The sequence below is a fragment of the Larus michahellis genome, chromosome 4 (assembly GCF_964199755.1).
Source record: "Larus michahellis chromosome 4, bLarMic1.1, whole genome shotgun sequence".
Classification (NCBI taxonomy): Eukaryota; Metazoa; Chordata; class Aves; order Charadriiformes; family Laridae; genus Larus; species Larus michahellis.
The window spans coordinates 50,834,908-50,856,489 of record NC_133899.1 but is presented as its reverse complement, the minus strand read 5'-3'; the positions used below and the strand labels follow the sequence as shown (position 1 = coordinate 50,856,489).

Below are 21,582 nucleotides of genomic sequence, written 5' to 3'. Positions count from 1 at the left end.
CAGCAATGAAGCTATGGCTTGTTTAAAAATAAAGGAGAGTAATTGAAATCAAAGCTTTTTCTGTGCTAATATCAGAGGCATTAGTCCAAATACCCATCAGCATCAACAGCTGCAGATCATACAAAAAGTACTAGGATTAATCATTCTGGACATAAGTACTAACATATTTCATGATATAATAGATTGAATCATGGTTTTTGTTGATCATGAGGAAAAAAAAAGATAAAAAAAAAAAGCGGATTATTCTGGGATTCTTCCAAGTCTCACTTTTGAAATGAAACTTCAGGAAGATGAGGTTTTTCAAAGAACATGAGTTGGATAATGCTTCCTGCAGAGAACACGCCATTTGGCCGAGACGACTATGTCTTCCCTGCATGGCTGCTCTACGTGATTGGCACTGTTCAGTTTGTTCCATGCAAGAAAGCTTCTTTCAACAAAGCCTTAACTGGCTTTGCTATGCCTTGTTCCTGCGCTTGCCCAGCTGTATCTGGTCCATATCCCATGGTGATCTGTGAAACATTCTACAATTTATTCCTTGTCAACTGTCCTAATAGTGGAAAATACATGCCTTTCTGAAGAAGTTATGAGAGGGCATTAAGACAACTGTTATCATTAAAGGTACTCTGCTGGCATGCTCACTACAAAGTGGCCAGGTTCCAACTCAAATCCAACAAATCCTGAATCGTACAAGTTAGCCCTCATTACAGGAGGGCTCAGAAGAGAGCCCTCCTTCTCAGCACAGAAGAGAGAAAGGGAAAGTTTTAGTTTAAAATGTAGTTAAAATTTATGCCTAATCATGCAGCTCAGGCATACCAAAATACAGTTCAAGTTGTTGCAATATGAACATAGGTGGGGTTGAAACTGTTTTATATTAGATAAGAATCATCTACTTCAAGTATAACAACAGATCACTTAAATATTTCAAAACCTATTTCAACGCTCCATCAGAAGACAGAAGAAATAGTTCAGAGAGTCTAAATATTTGCAGAACAGGTAAATTAAGCTGCTCACTGTGAAATCTTACATAAGAAGCTGTACAGTTGTGTACCTACATTCATACACTCTAACTAACAAACATACATACGCTCTAGCTCTATGTTAGAAGCACATAGAAAGATTGCAACAGGAATCCTGCCCTTAACAAACCATAGGGGAACGTAAGAAAAAGAAGACTTAAGTAAGGTACAAGGTTTACCAACTCTTAAGTAGGAACCTCAGTTTTATAACTCAGTCCTAACTCAAAGAATCACAGAACTTAATTTCTGAAAATTACAGTATTAGTAGTTTGCTCTTGTCCATACTAGAAAACCAGACCATTTCAACTAAATGTGTTTTTTAAAAACAATTTAAGGTTTACAGATTTATGTGCCAGGGAGGCTACTTCTATTGTTTAGTTAAAAACAGAATCACATGCAGTTTGATCTTACCTGGTGATTTTTTGAAGCTATTTGTACAATTGATATGCATATACCCTTTAAACACATACAAACTTCTTCAACCCTTTTTGGTTATACTACCAGACTGAAATATAAATCAGATATGCAATTGCTACTCAGGTGAAGTTCAAAGCCTTGGGCAGTACAGATGCAAGCTGCAACAGATAATGCAGGAAACTTAGAAGACCCTGGCCCAGCAGTGCAGAAAGACGTGATCATCAGCGCCTTGAACTGTTACACCATCTTTCTGAAGCATTTCCTAAATGCATGGCCAGTGCACTGGAGTACTGGTGACTTGCCCAACATCTTCCTCCTCTTTCTGTCTTTCCCCCTCCCTCAATTCATATAATTTCTCTTCAGATAACTTGTTTCAACAAACCTCCAGTGCAAAATCTTCTTGTCTTACAAAATTCCACATCACCCAAGGAAAACTACTGATCTAGTAAAGAATAACAGGCTCAAATCAAATGCTCCATAAGCCTGGGGCTGGTGTTAACAGCCCCGACAAATACCTTTAAGTGTCTACTAGATAGTAGACTATTTAATCAGAAAAAAATTAAATTCCTTGCCTCCTTCTTCAAATACATTAATTTTTCAAATTAATGTAGTTTTAAAATAATTTTAGGATTCTATTCTCATTCAAAATAGTTTTAAAAACAAAAAAGTAATTCTTAAAAACTTGTTTGAGTCTCAAGTCCAGCACCTTAAGTCTAGAATTACAAGGTCAAATTTACTATTGGCAATCACACTGAAGTGAATGCTTCTGTGTGGGATAAGTGTGCCCGCTTCCCATCAATTTATGCTGCTTTCGCTTTTCTCCTCTGATTTGCACATCAGCTCTTTTAGTCAGGTCACTACATATTACATGTGAGCATCAACAGGATATTTTTAGTCAATTCTAATACATGGTGGTTAGACCTGGATTGTAGAACTTTGAAGATACAAACAGAAAATACTTCAGATGAAGTCTCACTACAGTGTATGTTTTCCAAATATTTATGTGAATAACAGATTCTGAGGCCATCTAAATCCTAAAAATTCATTTTCATATAACCAAATAAATATATCAAAACCAAAAGAATTTTCATATGGCATATGAGCAAAACGTTAAAATGAGGAAAACTTCAGGTTCTAATTGCTGTTATGTTGGGAAACTGAAAAAGAAAAAAAAAAAGTAGTCACTTAGTGCAGCCTAATTACCACTATTGAGTTAATCCTATTTAAAATTAAAAGCTAGAAAGATTGACTTTAGAATCCAAATGTATTAGAGGACAAATGAATATGCCACTCTGCAAACAACCTCTGAAACTCTATTGGAAGAGAAAATCATGAAGTGCAAATTGCAGTCAGCTTGGAACACAAAGTAAAACCACACCAAAAACTTGCAGTTTGTACAAGGTCACCTTTGACATAAAAGTCTCGTTTTACTACCCATTTCAAAAGAAAATGACAAATAATAAAACCAGAATAAACTGAAACACCTTGTTGGGTTGTTTTTTCAAGAATACTGGAGAATTTTAACCTTTCAACAGACCATTTTTAAAATGACATATAAAGAATATTCATTGGAAAATTCATTGCAAATGTACCTTGCAAAGACAGAAAAATTGAAGGAGTCCAGGAGATTTCAAGAAAAGTATACCATCTATCCAAAGAAACAGTGATAACTAAGTGACAGAAGACATTTTTCCTCCCTATTGAATGAACTTTTATGAAAAGTTTCACAACACTAAAATAGTCAAACTCTCCGTTTTTAGAATTTGGGAGTATGCTTAGCAAATAGATTTGTGGGTAATAAGCAAACCAACCTTTCTTACTACTAGATTTATAATAGAGAAGCGATATTCTATTCTGATCCTTTCCCATTTGGACAGCAGAATCAAAAATCTCAGCTCTCTCTCTTACTGGCTTAAAAGTCAAAATTTATAGCATCTTTTCTAAATCTTTCCTAAATAATGAGTTTTCAAGATACTGAAAAATATTTATTAGCCTGAGATTATATCACATTTTATCGCATTAGACCTGCATGCCTGTGTATAAATACACATAGCAGACAGATGACTATATTTTTTTTCTGGAATGAAAACAAATATTTTTTGTGCCAGTGCCAAGAAGAAATAAATTCGGCATGGACCACATCCAGTCCGACACCAGAAGTGACAGATATTTATTATTAATGGTGATGGTTTGGGACTTTGTTATTCTACACTGAAATCTTTGCTTGGATATTAAAACCATGAAGCTTATTGTTTTTAAACTCTTCTTTTCAAGCCTTTTTTTTCTTTTGTGTTCCTCGGCCTCTTAGTTACTACCAAACTGATGGCCTGTGGATAACCCCTGTAATCTATAACCTTTCTATGTGTCACACACAAAGACAGAAGTGTGTCAGTTGTCAGGTTTTCTTTTGATCTAACAAAAAGTTCAAGATAATTAAGCTCTCCTTTTATACACATGATTCAAAGTAATGCTACAGGAGGCTCAGTTAATAGCAGCATCCTTGGCTTTTCATTGAATTACTATGCATTGAATGGATACGCAACTAGGACAGCTCATAACAGCAAATACATATTTTACATGGTAACTGCAATGGGCTCTCTTTATTCTGTGATAATGTCCCTTATATGGTAATAAATGCTTTAATTTGAAGACAAAAGGGGCATTCTATCAGAAATGAAGTTTTGGCAATATGAATTTCAAGAGTATAAGATTTAATTTTCTTAATCCAATCAGAACCTGAACTGTAGAAGGAAACAAAAAGCAGTTGTGTAAAACTACAGTAAATTGTCTGTTATGCTTTGGGGTTTAATAATTTTGGAAACTGAAAGGTTTCCCAAGTCACTCAAGCCAAGTATCAGAGTAACATGGGAAAAAAAATAGCCCAGTAGAACTCCAGGGACAGCGTGTAATGCCAAGTTTGCATTTAAGTTCCCAAATTTAAGGGAACAATATTGATAAATAAGGGGATTTTGTTGTGGTTTTTTTGTTTGTTTTGTTTGTTTGTTGGTTTGGTTTTTTTAACCCTGAATAATTCCTGGTAAATAATACTTGCATTTTTCTTATACAGCAATGACCAGGCTAGGACCAACTCTGACTGGAGCAGAGATGAAGGGAGGAGAAAACGGAAAGAGTAGAAGAGAGGGAGCTACAACTTTTAGGAGTAACAAGCTAATAAAATAGTTTATCAAGTCTTATTTGTACAGTAACTTTTCTTATTTGGAATTGCCTGCAATGGTCAATACTTCACATCATCATTAGGAAACTAAACTAATCTTGGAAACTTCAGAAATTTCAAGGGAGTTTATTTGGGTCAAGACAAAAAAAGAGAGACAAGAATAAAAACTTCTGGTAATTTTTAAAAAAGGTTTTTTAATAAATAAAATTGCTACTTGTTACAGGCATAGTCCACAAGCATCAGTATCAACAAACTCACTAAACGCAAACCACTTGTACTGTAAAATATTAGTCTAAAGTTAGCATACTAAGATAAATTCCCACAGGTTAATAACTGGGACCAAAACCAGAAGAAAATCATCTTCTTGCACTGCACAATTTAAAAATAGCCTTTAAAATACCACCGATTTAATGAAAGGGGAAAAGACCGAACTTAAGTAAGACATACAGCCAACAGCTGCTTTTCACCATAGAACCAACAAATGACTTTATAAATGCTGAAAAAACTCAATGGCTCAATTTCCATTAAAGATTTGCCACACACACAAGAAAACAGAAAAATGCCTCATCAGAAGATAGAAAGCTTCAGAGCATCAAGAAAAGTGCAGCATATCCACGCACAAAATGAACTTACTGTAAAAAAGGTGCTGTTATTTACTATACAAACAAAATTACTCTCAACTGATAGGTCAGGATAGTTTAAGCAACTGCATAAAACATAAAAGGCTCAGTCCTGCAGCATCTATTTGCCACCACCTCCACTATGAATTACAGACATGCAGTATCGCATATTTGGTGTGTTTTCCTTAAAGAATCTTGACCTGCTCAAGCTGTTACTGTTTGGGTTATGACCAAATTCTGTTTAATTAAATTGTTGCTACGTCTCAGATACAGCATCCAAGACTTGGATTTAAAGTGAAAAAATATTTCATGAAATAGAATTATATAGGACTAAATGCTTCCTGCCAAAATAATAAAAGCCTTGCTTCCAAACCCCTCACAAACCCCCAAAGATTAATTTAAATAAAAAAGGCTTCTGCAAGGAAGATGCAAGAGGATGCAAGGAAGGACTATCTGAAAACAAATCTAGGGGTTTGTTCCAATAACACAAGGCTTTTTCCACACATGTTTTCGCTTAAGGAATATTAAAGAAATGTCAGCTGAAGGGCTTTCTGTACACAGCCAGAGAAAGCACAAGCAAAGGGAAGTGCATTATGCTGATCAGCTGCACAGAACCCTTTACTGGGACATTAGGATTACTTCAGCAACATTGCTTTGTGATTTGAATGGAATATAGAGGGGAGGGAAAAAAGGGATTGGTTGGTTAGTTTGGGAACACTTCTCTCTTGTTAAGAGGCCGCAGCTTCACAGCTAGGATTACTTCTTTTCCTTCTCTCTATCCAGCCTTTTCAGTTTCTTTTCCCAATCAAACCGGAAGCAGGGGAGTGAAAGGGACGGCTTCTCTCCAGCTCAAGAAGCTTGGCCCGTGGGGGAGGCATTTGCACCAGAACTTGAGAGACAGTTCAATTCTTAGCTCTGCCAACAGACTTCCTGCGTGTCCTCAAATCCCTTTGTGCTTTAATGCTCCCTGTGAGAGACAACAATGGTTTCTTTGTTCCTCTTATCAGCTGTAATTTTTTTCCAGTGGAGAAACTGTCTGCTCTGTGTGATAATGTACATATACACACTGTATTTAACAGCATGAAAGTTCAATCTTGATTAAGGTATTTAGGCAGAATTGTAAGATACTAGAAAAAGTCACAGATAACATATGACAAATATATAGCGCTTCTCTGGGGAATGGGAGGGAGAATACAAGAAACACTGACTAGGCTGAGTGGTAGCTTTATATTCCTGACATTTTGTCACTGAATTATACAGTCATGAAAATACACCTTATCCACTCATCAAAAATCTACCTTATTTTGAAAAAGAAAAAGACTCTGTGCTTATCACACCAATGTAATTTATAAATGTTCTGATAGATATCTTGAACTTCCAAAAGTGTTAAAATCACCAAAGGCACAACTCAACCACACGACCCCCGCTTTTTTTTTTTCCCCTTTTATTTTTATTAAATTGGTGGTATTCTACTTTAAAGCTGAAAGATCAGATACCCATTGCAAAAATACCACCTGGCATTTTCATCTACCTGTACAAATCCACATTTTTCTCAGATCTCTCTCCTCCTGCCTGACAGGGGTCCCTATCATGTTATCGCTGGATTATAGAGGAACAATTTGAATGCAACAGCCATACAACCCAAACCCCACAGCATTTGACACTGTATCAATATCTGACTTGGCTCAGTTCAGCTGTACTTGTCATAATAAAGCTTTCTACACGGAAAAAAAACCAAACACCTGACATCATTTTTGGCTTTAATAATGAATACTTTAAGATTTGTACGTTGTATTTTGTGTTTCATGTATGTTTTATTCTGGTATTTCATCTGCCCATCAAATCAACATAGACCAATCCTATCCATTAAGGACTGAATGAAAACCCTTTCGTTTAGTGAAATGTTAAGTAGATATTAGGCTTGGTAATCCTCTCCAGGAGAACAGCAAATATTTGTTAGGGAAACACAGTGAAAACATCCCCCATTTTTCCTCAAAAGCCAATGGTTACCAACTGTCACTATTTAAGAGGAACTGCAGGAAAAGGACTGTTCTTCTTGGGGAGCTGTTTCTATTTCTGATCTAAATCTGTGGATCACCTGGCAGCAGCCCAACTTCAGATGTGAATACTCTTTCCATACAGATATTCTGCAAAACAGAATTGTCACAGGTGCTCTATTCTTCCAAGATCCCTGTTCAATCGACAAAAACCAGTCCTTACAGATACAGTTACTTGGACATGTACAACTTCTCATGCATGTCAAAGGAAAATTCTGAGCAGTTGTATAATCCTGGATCATAGAATCATAGAACGCGTTGAGTTGGAAGGGACCTTTAAAGGTGAACTAGTCCAACCCCCCTGCAGTAAGCAGGGACATCTTCAACTAGATCAGGTTGCTCAGAGCCTCATCAAGCCTGGCCTGGAATGTCTCCAGGGATGGAGCCTCCACCACCTCTCTGGGCAACCTGTTCCAGTGTCTCACCACCCTCATGGTAAAGAACTTCTTCCCAATGTCTAATGTAAACCTACTCTGCTGTAGTTTAAAACCATTGCTCCTTGTCCTATCGCTACATGCCCTTGCAAACGGCCCCTCCCCAGCTTTCTTGTAAGCCCCCTTCAGGTACTGGAAAACGCTATAAGGTGTCCCTGGAGCCTTCTCTTCTCCAGGCTGAACAACCCCAGCTCTCTCAGCCTGTCTTCATAGGAGAGGTGCTCCAGCCCTCGGACCTCCTACCTGTGCTTCACAAAGACATACTGCTTACTTCCCAGTTAAAAGAACATTCCTTGTTTTTACCAGGGCAGGGGTGGGGAGGTGGGAGAGTGAAACTGATCATGTGTTAAGAATAAATTACATATCAAAAAATTAGACATGCTTAGAAAACACAGAGTTTTTTTGATTATGCCTATCTTCTGCAAAAGAGTTACTCTTTTGCAGAAGGCAATGAAAGACTACTCTGTGGCATCATGATATTATCTAGCTCTTTCAAAATAGACAAAAGCATCAATAAATACCCCTAGGCAAAGGAAGGAGTAAATAGCTAGCTACACACAACCTGCAACACTGTGTCTACAAAACACTTAATGAGCAGGTGAGCAACTAAGTGTTTTTGTTTCTCTGTTTCAGGAACCTGGAATTGCCGGTTGCAGTGCTACTCTATCCATATGGGTGCTTGTTTGCGGGATTGGGTGTCAGAGGAACAGATTTCATTTCTGTGCTGTTTGTCTTCACTAGCAGAATAGTAACACACTGATTTACACTAGTGCCAGCAATACACAGGGAAGCAAGATTTTTTTTTTCCCCAAGTGAATTCTGGGCCAGACCATGCAAGAATGGAACCACAGGAGAAACTAAAAGCTTCAGCTTTTCTAAATGTCTAGCAAAGGCTACTGTCACAGCTGGACGAAGCAGCACAATGCTCTCTACAGTCATACTGTTTTCTCCACCAGGACCAGAACATGTTTTAGGCATCCCACTTCCCTGGCCCAGATACTACTTCATGCCAGAAAAATCATGTAATTTGTCACTTTAAATGTGATACCATCGTTACCTGTGCCTGAATGTCTACTAAAAGTACCAAAAAAAAAAAAAAAGAAACCCACAAAAAAACAACAAACAAAAGAAAAAGTGAGGCAGTTTTACTGCTATCCTTTTAAAATGAGCAAAATAAATACTGTGAGAGCTGTTAGTTGGTTTCTTTTATACTGAATTATATCTGTCTCACAATGAAAAGAGCGAGGAATAAATAATGGACGATAATGAAGTTATAAATATCCTGCATTTTCTCCCACCACTGCTAGCTCTTGGCTAGGATCCCAGGTCATTAGCGGATGTCTGTGATTCCATGTGAAAGGAAAGTAAAGAACAACAACATAAAATTAGTAAGTTTTATTGTTTAAGGCAGCAGGGACAAATATCAATTTTCAGCTGTGTCTCTGAAAATAACTGCCCATTAATTTTGTGAGAAGACAGAGGATGGAGATGGAAAAAAGACTGTTCCTTGACTTTATTACAAGGGGGTGGGAGGAAAAAGTAGTGATCCAAATTTTTCAGTAATTCAGTAAGGGCTAACAATCATCTGTAATACTCAGGCAAGAGCACAACGACATTATCAAGATTAGATTTCTGCTTTTTTCCCCTTCAGCTGGAAATGGGCATTCTCTTTTCAGGTATCAGCTAATTCAAGTCGATATTTTTGCTATTAAATCATCATCTCTTAAAATTACACTGGAAAACAATTCTTAAACCTATAAAATATACTTTCCTAGCAATAAACTCATTTATCCACCTTCATACAAGAGACATCATTGCCAAAAGAAAGTAAAACAAAGCAAGAGAGATGACGAAACATTGAAATTACTAATTTATATCAACAATTCTTTTAAAATACCAGTAGAAATACTACAAGGCAGATTCCATTTGTAAAACTACCAGCAACAACTGAATTTCAACCATACCCAAACCTGATAAACTTCACTTCATGCTGCTGAGGGTAAATTTCCTGTATTTGGCATTGTTTAATCTGTGTGAACCTTGCAAGTGCTCATGGAGTTCACCAGTGCTTGGTTTCAAACTGCACTTCAGATTTCAAATTTTGACAATTACAATTATGGAAGCTGTTGGAAAGACATACAGTAACTGTTTCAATAAAGTGTGTCTCAAGTTTCATCTACATAAATACTATAAGCTAATAAAAAGCCAAATCTCGAAAAACTGAATACCCAGAAGTACTGATTTTAAGAGTTCCACTGAAAACTGAAGCATAACAAAAAAAAATTCCCTTTGGGCATTATAAGACTTTAAAGACACAAAAACACAGCAATGAAAGTTACTTGAACACAGTTTCATTTTCAAACTGATTTTTCACTGCCCAAGCTCAGAACATTAAAAATCAAATAAAAAGCAGCTACTATAAAATTTTCAACTTTATAGTCAATTATATTATTAGCAGCATATGTAAAAAGGGGCTTCAGGTTTATTGCAATGATTTTTTTCTCTTTAAGTGTACAAGTAAATGAAGTCTTACCTGCCAAGGTTGGGATTAAAGAATCTATATTTTGCCTGCAGCAATCAGCAGCAGTTAAGCAAAGAAAGAAGTGGCTTACCATGTTCTCTTATTCTGGTGCACTGGTTGTCTCATCCAATTCAGCCAATGAAAAACAAATCTTTTGACTCAAGTTGTTAGAGATGTATTAAAGGAAGAACCAACTTTTAACCTGATTCTACAATACAATATAGACATAATTTTTTTTTATAATTTGGGATATTAAGCAAGCTGTAGCAGTATTTTTTGTTAATAAAGCAATTCAGGTCATCTATAAATAACTCTTTTTATGTTACTATACAAACCAGAAATGTTGCCACTTTAAGACAGAAGTCTCTATATTTGAAAGAAATTATGGCTTCATAATTGGAAAGATGAGAAGGTATAAAGGACACTTATTAGTAAGACACAGCAGTCACTCTACTTCTGTCTTTCACAGGAAGGAAAAAAACCAAAAAGCAGATTAATGTATTCCTCCTAGTTTCAAGCAATAGATTTAGGACTAAATCTGTTTTAATCATTAGAAGTACTTCTTTTTTCTGTTGCTTGTTTCCATAAAATAAAGACATAAAAGTACATGCCTTCTGATAGGAAAGTTTGGCCAGCTTTTAGAATATGTGCTGGGCTTATTGCCAAAAGAACAGGTTGAGAAACAGCTACTTGCATACACCTAGATTTCATCCCACGCTTATATGAAGGGCCAACTGTCTTCATTAAGCACAGTTCACAAGGGAGGGATCCGCTATCACTATTCTCAGAGGCAGGGAGATGTAAACATCACAATAGTGATGTTTCCACTGAGTAACGCCCTTTACAGCAATGACACTATTTTTATGCCTATGTTTTGAATACTCTGTATGCTCAGAGTACTAAGTGTGCAACTGACTTCCATGAAAAGGACATGAAGGAAAAAAATCTACACACTTGTCTGAATTTAGATATCACTTCAATGTTTATTGAGAAGATCAAGAACCAGAAGTGAAATCCCCAAGCAAGTTTCTTGACTTTGGTTCAGCTCTTCAAAGATCCTTGCAGCACTAAAGTTTCATGGGGTTCTTTTATTGCATAAAAAGAATGTTGTCTATCGTATGTCTTAACTCTAAAAAAAAAAAAAGTGGTTTGGAGCTGTACAAGATTCTCACCAAAAAAAGTCCTTTCTAAATTTATATGGTTTTAGCAGTTTCCGGGAGAATCCACAAAACAGGAGGTAATGTAAGGTCACTTATGAGTTCAGAGAGAGAACTCTTGGCATTTTATTCTCAACAATTTATTAACAGCAAAGTTTGCCAGGACTAGTGGTTGAGTAAATTGTTAATTTTGCTCTTTTGCCAGGTCAGTGGCCTCTCTTCATTTCCAGCTTACAAGTACTGTGGGCAGCATATTAGCAGCCAAAGGTGCAATGAGCAGTCACAGCTCACCTAATTAGAAATGTTACATTAAAAAGGCTGCCGAGACTATCAGTTTCTTCTATTTTTGCTCCCCTAGTGACAGAATTTACTTAGGCTGGACATAACTACTTCTTTATACTGTCCTTCTCTTCCCCACTCACTTCATACACACCACACCAACTTCCAAACTGGGCAAGGCATACTATGAAGATACCTCAGTGCTTCATACTACACTTTGCTAAAGTAGACAGAAAGCAAAAAGCAAGCTGGTGTGCAGCACCTGTAAAACATCTTAAAAAGTAGTTGTAAAATATCTAGAAATCAACCATCCCAATACTCCCATAAAGCAAAAGATGACACCATACATTTTCAAAAAGAAAACCGTGCAGATCTGCTAAAGATCAGAGAACAAACAGGCATCAGAACCAGGGAATTCCTATGTCCCAATTAAGGTCACATATTTCCGCCCAGTAATAAACCAAATCTTTGGTATTACCAAGATGAACAAAGACCCTTTGGCAGACTGTCAAAAAACTCTTCTTTATAATATTATAACAAGACATTTCCTGTGAAGACAATACTGGAGTTTCCCTCTCAGACATGAGGATTTTTGGGACAAAAAAAATAAAATAAATATTTGGAGGAACACATTTGATTGTTTAAGAAAAAAAAGCATAATTTTACTGATTTATTCATGACTAATAAAATACATGAAGGGTTGTTGGTTTTCTTTTTCCTTTTAAAAATGAGACAGCAAGAAGAAATTTTATCAGCATTTAAAGTTTTTCCAAGTTGAATATGTGTTTAATTTTTTTTCTTTACAAATTAAAATTTGGTAAGAGCACACCTGTTGTTCGTTTCAGTGGCTAGCCCAGCACAAAACACAACAGCTATGGAGCACCTTAAAACGGGCAAGAAAAGGGCAGAGAACTGGAGGTTCAAAGTAAGTGATTTAAAAGGGACTGAAATGCAAGACATTTTATGTACTTATGCCAGGCTTAAGGAACTATCCGGCTTTTACATAAACTTTCCAGCGCTTTATAATGAGGTATAAATTTTGTCACTTACAGTTTGCAACTTACATTGTCAGTTCTGTCCCAAAAAAAGTTCATTGTATTGAGCATATGTTAAATTAATACATTTTAAATACACGTCCCTTAACTCTTTTTTAATACAACTGTCTTACTATGATAAACTGCTCCAGAAAAAGACGTGTTCACACACAACCTGAGGATGTACTGGAATATGACAACCTAATCATCTTTATTTCTACTTCCACTATTTTCTCTTTCAGATAGAGAACAGTTTGCATCATTGACCTAGCTAGAAATTCAGTTATTAGGGAGTACTGTTTCTGTTTCAAAAGAGTGTCGAATATAATGACCACATGCTGAAATTGTTGGGCGATTTTCAGACAACCGTCTATCTCCAATGGAATTCAGCTCAGGCTTCTCTCCTTTCAGTGTAATGATTTACAGCAGAAACATCGGCTATTTCTTACATTCAACATCTGTATAGCCTGTTCTCCTCAAAAAAAAGGCCCCAGCATAAATTCATTTTTTAAAACATGACTGCCAGCCATCAAAGCCACACAAACAGGTCAAAGTAGCACAGCGCTCTGTACAAATTAGAGCATTTCACTTGTAATACTTCATTTTTTATTAGTCCCTCAACCATTTTTTAAAATTCAAAGCCTGACTTGAAAAGGATTTTTAAAACAATATTTAAAAAAACAACCAAAAACTATTCTATGTATAGCATTGTTTCCTGCAGATTTCCATTATCAAATAATTTATTTTCCTAAGACTTTTTCTTAATTTTGAGAAATTATTATTTTGTTAAGCATGCTTTCATTCTAAGGTATATAACAGAAAAAATAGTTAAGATTATGGGAAAATATTTTTAAATTCTACTATTTCGTGCCATTATTTTAAGTGACATTAATAATTTCATTATTTCAAGATGCTTCCTTACTCACTCATTGCCATCTTCATTTTGAGTATATTGCATTTACCATTCTACCAAATCAATAATACAGGTCTTCCCATTTAAAAGCCCACAAAAAAAACTGTATTAATTTTTATTGGAAAAAAGTGATATACCTGAATTGCATAGTTATTGGATTGTTGTTTAGGAAGCACAGCATAGATGACTTTTTGTATGCCACAAGTTTTAACCAAGTTAATACCATTTTAAACTCAACAAGAAAACCCTTTATATGAAAATATTTCAGGCATTTCTATTGAAAACATCCTCCAGCTCCTATGTGGATTATTTATCAAAATAAAGGTGTGTATCTCTCATGCTGCCTCATTAATAACGTTATACAGTTGCTAACTGCATTGCAAATTGAAAGTAAATTGTGTTGATGCTTTGTAAATAAAGCTATCATGCTTATGCTGCTGACTGTAATAAATTTTTGAAGTGTAAAAACGTTTTGGTAGATAGTAACAATACTTTTTTTTTTAATATATTAGAAGCACCTTACAACTCAAGTAATTCCTTCTGGAAGCAAAAATGGGAGGAGGGGTCAATTCTATGTGAGGCTACTTCAGCATTTTCTGTATTCTCAAAAAAGGTTATGTAGATTACTTGCAAGCTGTGACTGTGATGGAAATGGTTGCAAGGACTTACCTTGCAGCTTGAGCCTATGCAACATTTTCTTATAGCTGGGTCTTAGAAGAACAAAAAACGATCTAATGAATATTCTCTTTCCTTCAAGTGACAAATTGCCTCCATGCCCTGCCTAGACTTTTAGTTCTTATTAATGTTTCTTAAACAAACAATTTTATTTTAAACAGTAGCCATTCACTACCTCAAATGTGTTAATTATGTCCTATTTTTGTCTCATCACTCTTCCTGCCTCCTATCCCCATTTTCTTTAGGCAAAAATGACTGAGTCCAAGAAATACTTCTACATCTGTAACAGTAGCAAAAACAATCACCAGGAGGATGGAACAAAACAGAAGGAAGGTAGAAAATACCGCAGAAATTTTTAGATCTCTGACATTGTATACATATACTAAAGAACACGTCCTCGTGTTCTGGGATGTGATGTCAGGTGCCTGAATCAGTGAATAAATGTACAAAACTGCACGGTGCAGAAGGTGTACAGTGCGGAACCAGCTCTAATGGTAAATCCATCTTCAAAACAAAAGCTGCAGGGACTCTCAAAGGTTGGCCTACAGACACAGGAAAAGGATTTATACAGAGCCTAGCTGTAAGAGGGGGTCCAGATTATTTCCCAACTGTATCAGCAATATTACAATATGCATGCTGCTAGACATCTTGTGGATAGCATAGTTAAAAGAAAAAAAAAAAAAGTTCTTGATGCTTAGTATGAAGCATAGCCATTAAATCAAAGCTAAACTGCGTGCAACAAATTTCAGCCTCCATAATTAACTCTCCACCCCTAGTCCCTCTGGGAACAGAGCTCTCCAGCCAGCTCCAATCACAGCTTTAGGTCCACTGCTGGTTACACACTGCAGGCTATCTTCTACCCCACAAAGACACAGTTAGGTGTAACGCCAACATAAAATGTGATTATTTTTTTTTTTTTTGTCCCACAAAGCTGGGACAGAGGCATATGTGTGAAAAACGTTCCTCCTTTTCCAAGCGATAACTTCTAGTCACTTGCAAAAGCACTTCAGTATCACTTCCTGAACAGTGCTACAAGCACTTCTTACAGTACCACGCAACTACAGCTGAACCACTGGCGATTTAAGTGTGCCCAGCCCATACAGCAGAGACCAACCTGTGCTCATATGATCAAGTACTCTAAGCCTCCAAAGCAGTCTGGCCACATGCAAACTGCCAGTCAGGAATGCTCATAGGCCCTGCCGATTCCTGGACTGTGCCCAGAAACTTTTAGAAGTACCAGCTATCCCAGCCCAAACTGTACCAGGAACAAGCCTAACAATTCAGCAGTACAGATGACCAAGCTGCAGTGCTCAGGGAATATTCCCTGGCATTAAATAGGGCCACTTTATTTACTTGCACAGATACAGCCTCAGTTTGCTATGAGGAAAAGAGCATCAACTCCAGATTAATAAAGTGGAGAGCAGAAGATTACCTTCTATTCTCTTTTGCTCTCTCTTTCAACTCAATATGCTAATGACATTCAGTTGTAGAAAGCCACTTCCATTTATTATGAATGTAATAGAAATAGATAACACTCTATATACTGTAATAAGCAACAAATTTATGCAAATGACATGCAGTAGGATATGAGACAATACAAGCATTGTGCTGTACCAAGCAGTCGAACACAGAAATGATGTAAAGGAGGACAACATGAAGAGCTGGAAGCAAATTTCTACAGTCCTCTGAGAACTTTGTGTTTTCAGACTAAATGTATCTTTAAGGAGCTGACAGCTCTTTTGAGTTTCAGCTGAGTTTGAATTTAAGTTAAAAATATCAAAAGCTACTTAAGCCCAGGCTTTAAATTATCTCATTCTCCATATATAGGACTCAAGAAGGTTGCCAATTTTCTGAAGGGGAGCTGAAAATGCAGTGTCAATTTCTTGGTTTAGAGTTGTAAGACACATTAAAAATAACTAAAAGATATAACAATGTTAGCTATCAGAAAATTAACAAGGAACAAGTAACAGCCTTGGATTGTGGACTAGAACATTTCCCAATTATTACAGAAGTGAGATGATTTTTGGCTTTAAAATGCTAACTAGCTACACCACACCCTTCCATTTGATTGGGGTTTAAAAGTTAGTGCTGGAATATGAGAAAAAACACTGCTTCAGTGATAAATTCATATCAACTCTCTCTCTAGATCTTTAACATGATTCCACCTTTTTTTCCTATTTCAAAGCAGCTACAAGAAATGCTCTTAGTTCTAATCAAAATCAAAAGGAAACCCACAACAACAAGAAAAAAGGGTAAAAGCAAGCAGGTTTCACATTTTGTTTAGTTAATGAAAAGGTCAGCGAATTCAGACACACACATTTTAAAGCAGAACTTGTGTTCTATTAGGAAACAGGTTACAACATACAGCAATAAAAAAAATTAAAATATATAGATATTAGTCATTCATTAACTACTCTGGCCATTACTTTCAGTCATGAAGAAGCAGGATGCAACTAAGAGCATCAAAATAAGATAGACTGGAAAAGAAAATAGCCTTAGAGCACTGTCACTTATTGAAGCAGCATGGTGACTTCATGCATGACATGCATGATCACAGGGTAACCCGAGTTACCCACCATCAGCAATAACCATTGCCTATGTACAAGAAGGTCCTGGAGAGCGTCAGAGGGAATGCAGAAGTCCAAAGCCCAAGTGACGCAAGCCCAAGCAAAGCCCAGTGCCAATAGCCAAAGAAGCACTTTTCTATTCTGCAGATGGAATTTGTAGATGCACCTCTCCTGTCCCAGAGGGATATGTGCTTTCAGGGCACTATATGAGGAAGTTCTTGTGATCATAGTTCCAGGCACTCAGGCTACATTTATTGGTCCTGTGGCAAAACGATCATTGTGGTCTTTACTGTGAAGTTCATAGCTCCAGTAGGGCTTGCTTCAACAGACTGTGAATCATTGCTTTGAGAGATTTTTGGCTTTTAAAATCCATCAGGAAACCTAATTTTTCCACAATGAGGATTAAAAAAAAGTATTACCCATGAAGCTTTCAACATTACTGTTCTAGACAAAAAAACGTTATTCCTAAGTCCATGAGCAGTTACTCAAATCCATTGTCTGCTATCACAAGAGAACACACTCATCAAAACCTAAGAGAAGATAAGACAGGTCTCCTTCTGTTTTGTTCTCCTTCAAAGCCATTGGTTCTTTTCTAGACCTTCCTTTGCTGAAGCCCAATTTAAATATAGCTTGAAAGATCTTTTACTAAAATCAACAGATCTGGGCAAAATTTGCAAAATATTTACGGTCTCGGAAAACTTAAGCTACCAAAACAAAAGGCATAAAGCAGTCTTGCACCAGTAATTCGAGCTCCTCCTTTTTTTAGTCATATTCCAAACAAAACAAAATCCCAGACAGGTGGACAGCTGTTTTTCAAAACCACATACAAAGTACAAATATAACCTCCCTGAAAGTATGCCTACTTTAAATTGAATAAGTAATCCCCTGCAATTTTCTATCTCTGCTTCTCTGACGCTAACTAGAGAAGGCTTTCCTTACCCACTGATGTCAAGCTACTCAGCTCTGCCTATGAAATAAAAAAAAAAAAAAAAAAATCTATAAATATAAAGAGAACGAGGTAGGCCAAATTAATTTATTCTGGGCTGGATCCTCACAGTTCTTTAGATGAATTTTTCAGACCTGATGTTTTATATTTAGGTCTGTCACAGGGGATGAGGCACATACTCTTTAGAGACTATCCCTTTTCTTCATAGGAAAATCGGCCAACAATACTGTAAAGGCCCACAGTATCAATGATACAATCCATGTATGTGATCTTAAAGATGTATGTGTATGCAGGACAGTGATGTCTAAAAATTCAGAATGGAAAACACTTGCAATAACAGTAGAGCAGAAGTCGAGACCCATCTTAAAGTTAATAGATGTAATTTGAGATCAAGTCAATCCTTACAGGCACAGAAAAAAGTCCAAGAAAACATTCATGGCCATACAGCATCTTATGAATATAACCTGTCCAGCAAGGATTGATTCAAATGGTCCATTCCAAAACTTATTAATCAACTATTCCACGTGACAGTGATATAGTCTGGTAAGACATGCTGCAAAATCTATTTGCTAATCTAAGATACAGAACATCATCTCCCCTGCTTCAGCTGAGAAAGTCCTGACATCATAACACTGAAGTTATAAAGAGTGAGAACATACCCATAATAGCATGTATATCTGAGGTTAAGGAACCCCAAAATGACACTCAGATTTTTGATTTTGATGTGCTGAGGCTACTGTAAATGTTTCTAGACTGAAGGAATTTTATTCATCTTCACTCTTTCGTATGCAATTTAGGAGCGGGGCCAACAGAATCTACTTTAGCAGAAAAGCCACAACTGAACAAAGATGTTAATTTTGCTTTTCACATACGAGCTTTCAAGGGCAGACTTTCTGTTGATTAAAAACAAAACAGAATTGGGAATAAACGTGCAGGTGCTTAGAACCAGCCAAAAGGATGATTCATTCAGCTTGTGTTCAAGGCCACACACACATCTCTCTGAGGCATATCATCTTAGTTAACAGAAAAATGTAAAAGCCACTAGTGAAGATAAATAAATAAAGCAAGCACAAAACTATAAAAAGGGGAAGGGCTGTTTTTTCATGTAATATAAAGGAACAATTGCTGTTCATACCAAACACTGTAATAAACAGTGACACAGGACACATGCATATTATTTAAGTTTTTCAGGCTTTAGGTACTTCCACATGCAAGTCCAATCTCATAGCTGCAACATGTCAGAAACATGGCACGTTTTCAGAAATAAACAAAATGGCCATATTGAACTTGATCACAGCTGCTGCAATAAGCAGATCTCACTATTCAATGCTAGCACAGTCCTGCCCAACAAAATCTTTCTTAAGCCAGCTGCCTGCTAAAACCAAATAAAATGCCAAAGGCATAAAATAAAAGCCCCAAACCTGGCCCAATCTCCTACGAAAACTCTATCAGCATCCTTCCATCCAATGACTACAGAACTCGCAGACCGATATGAACTTGGAGACTTAGATGAAGTTCAGACTAATTTTTCAGTAATTTCAGTTCCCAAAAGACGAGTCTAACTGAAGTTTTACACACAACATGGCTAAGATCGGAGAAAAAACACTCCAGGTTAAAAACTAACCTTGAAACAATCTGCTACCTTGGAAGCACCATGAATATGAACTGCCATTCTGTGTCCAGCCATGCTCTGGAAATACTTGCAGATTAATTAGGGAAGCTATTTGCAAAGCAGAAAGAGTAAGGAATGGTCCTCATATTAGATTAAAAGAAGAAAAAAATATCACTACTTTATGACTGTGGTGCGATTACACAGAGGAATTTAAACTGTGAATGTTCATCTGCAAGTAAGAACAATCAACATCTGCATACAGCTTATCTATGTAACAACTTTATTTATTTAGGACTAAAAAAAAAAAAAACATCCTTCCAAACAAACACACGCTGCCGAGTTATTTCAGAAAGTTTGCATGTCCCCAGTACCAAGTTTTTGTTTTCACTTGTAAGACATGCAAAAATCATAAGGTTGATAAAAGTAATGCAGATTGTGAATGTGCAGGCTCACCACAACATGCATCCTTTCAATATTATTTAACAAATTATACTGCCTGCCTATTGTAAAGAATGTGCTCTGCGTGTCTAGTAAGCACCTAACAGGAAAACAGAGTGAGTGCGTATGAGCACTAGCAGATTGAACGGTCAGAGAATGTTTCATTTCATTGTTTGTGAAACAGTTTATTGATTTCCCTCAACTTGTTATCAATATTCACCTTAATCCTTTCTTGCCTACTCCTGTTTAGCCTTCATATTTGAAATGTATCTGCATAAAATTACAGCTGCATATGAATATACAGCATAGAATTGTAGAATGACTATATAATTATTTCTATCAATTAACTCAATGCCTCAGTTACTTAAAACTAAAAACATTGTATTTTGGGGAGAAAAAAAAATTAGTGTTATGCACGGTAAATTGAAAATCATCTTGATTCTTTTTTGTCTTCCAATAAAGCCTTCTTTGAAGTTTGCAATTATTCACAATAATTCCCCGAGAAGTTTTCGGCAAAGAAATCTTGGTATAGCCAGAAAGAATGACCTTATTCGATGACAAACTGAACACAGCAGCTGTGTTGCTGGCAGAAGATATATAGCATGCACTCATGGTGGTTTCCCTCCCTCCATCATAATCCATTATATACTGATACAATTATTGCACAAAAAGCCTTTTTCTTATAGCATTCTCTCCTTTTCACGTCTGTCTCACTCTGGGTTGGAGAAAAAAAAAATAATCTTGTGGATGGAATGCTTGCCACGTTTTAAATATTTCATGCGAAAATGCCATTTACACCCACAGCCACTGCTGCCGCCTCTTTCTCCCCCCTCTTACACCAAGACAAGGGGGAGAGGCAGAGAGAGAGAGAAAGAACAAACTGAAGGATTTTTCAAGAGACTTAAATTGGAACTTTATTATGTTATAATTTTTAGAATTAAGCATGTATGCCAGATAACAGATTTCGAATTTGTCTTAAGAATTCTCAAGACAATTGAAAACTTAAATTTCACAGGGAATGTACAGAGGTGTGAAAGTGTCACAAACTCATCTTAGAAAGGAAATGTCTCACAGTTCAAGTTTGTGACTACATTTGCTTTAAAATAAAAAAAAAAAGAAAAACCAAAAGAGAAGCAAGAACAGTAACTTAGTTTGATGAAGGGTTGGAAAGTATGTTGCAATCTTTTACTTCCAAACAATACTGTTGTGTAACTTTTCTAAACTTTTTCAATTAACATGTAAAGCAAACAAACAAAACCCTCCAAAAACCAAAACATAAAACCTAGTGCCACAATGAAGATCTTGCATATTAAAATAAACGTATCTGTGTCATCTATTTCCATTTCAGCTATGCTCTGACAAGGAGGTAAAAATATCATCTGCCTGTCTGCCCCTTTCCCCAACTACTTTTCCTGGCTGGAAGTAGTATAAAACCCAACTACACTGGGAAGTCAAATGTGATGAAAAGCAATTATGACACTTTTAAAACAAATAAAAAATGGAAACATCTGTTTACAGGGGTCATGTGTGTTCACTGACATGAGTCATCAGTAACCCTCATTTCTCCCTTCAGAGCACAAAATAAAACACAATCTTCCCGATGAATATTTATAAACAAGGATAGTAATAATTATATAATGTGTATGAATGGAAAGGAGCTCTTCCTAGCACACATTTCCAATGGACAGACATGAAAAGAGAACCCGTGTCACTTGTTCTAT

General features: G+C 36.4%; 1 protein-coding gene across 2 annotated transcripts in view; it reads right to left on the bottom strand.

Moving 5' to 3' along the window:
• STARD9 (StAR related lipid transfer domain containing 9) overlaps positions 1 to 21,582 on the bottom strand; it is a 114,606-nt gene that overhangs the window by 69,371 nt on the left and 23,653 nt on the right. The gene's annotated exons all lie outside the window — the stretch shown is intronic.